Genomic DNA, 547 nt, shown 5'->3' on the forward strand with positions numbered 1-547 from the left:
TGAAAACTTCATTTCACATGCTAATCCCCCACTCCGCCCCCTTCTCTTCTCACAACACCTCTTCCGAGAGTGTTTGGGAAAAGTCTCCGCAGTCAGTACACAGCTCCCTGCAGCTCAGACTTCTCCTTGTGTTAGTTCAGGGCCCCAAGTGGGGCTCTCGCTCCAACAGCGGCTCCCCCCACCCCTTTAATTTAAACAAAGACTTCGGAGTTCATCAACCTCCCACTGAAATTCACAGCTGCTGAACAAACTAATCCCCTCTCCCGGCCTTTCTTCCTTTCAATGGGCTCTTGGCTTCAAAGACACTTTGGGAAAGAACTTTGCTGGGGCTCACACTGCTTCATCAATAGAAGTTAGTGCAAGTATTATCTGAAGAGCAAGTGGCTTTACAAACAAATACTGCCTAACAATCCCTTCCTCCCAAACACACACATCTAGCCTGCAGACATGATGGGATCTACAACAGGATTAGAGATCGTACCCCCTGGCTTCACACCCAGGCCCTTTGTGCAGCTGAGCTCAACCCTGAAGTGGTGTGGGGAAAACC

This window comes from Cnephaeus nilssonii, assembly GCF_951640355.1.
Source record: "Cnephaeus nilssonii genome assembly, chromosome: 16".
Lineage (NCBI taxonomy): Eukaryota > Metazoa > Chordata > Mammalia > Chiroptera > Vespertilionidae > Cnephaeus > Cnephaeus nilssonii.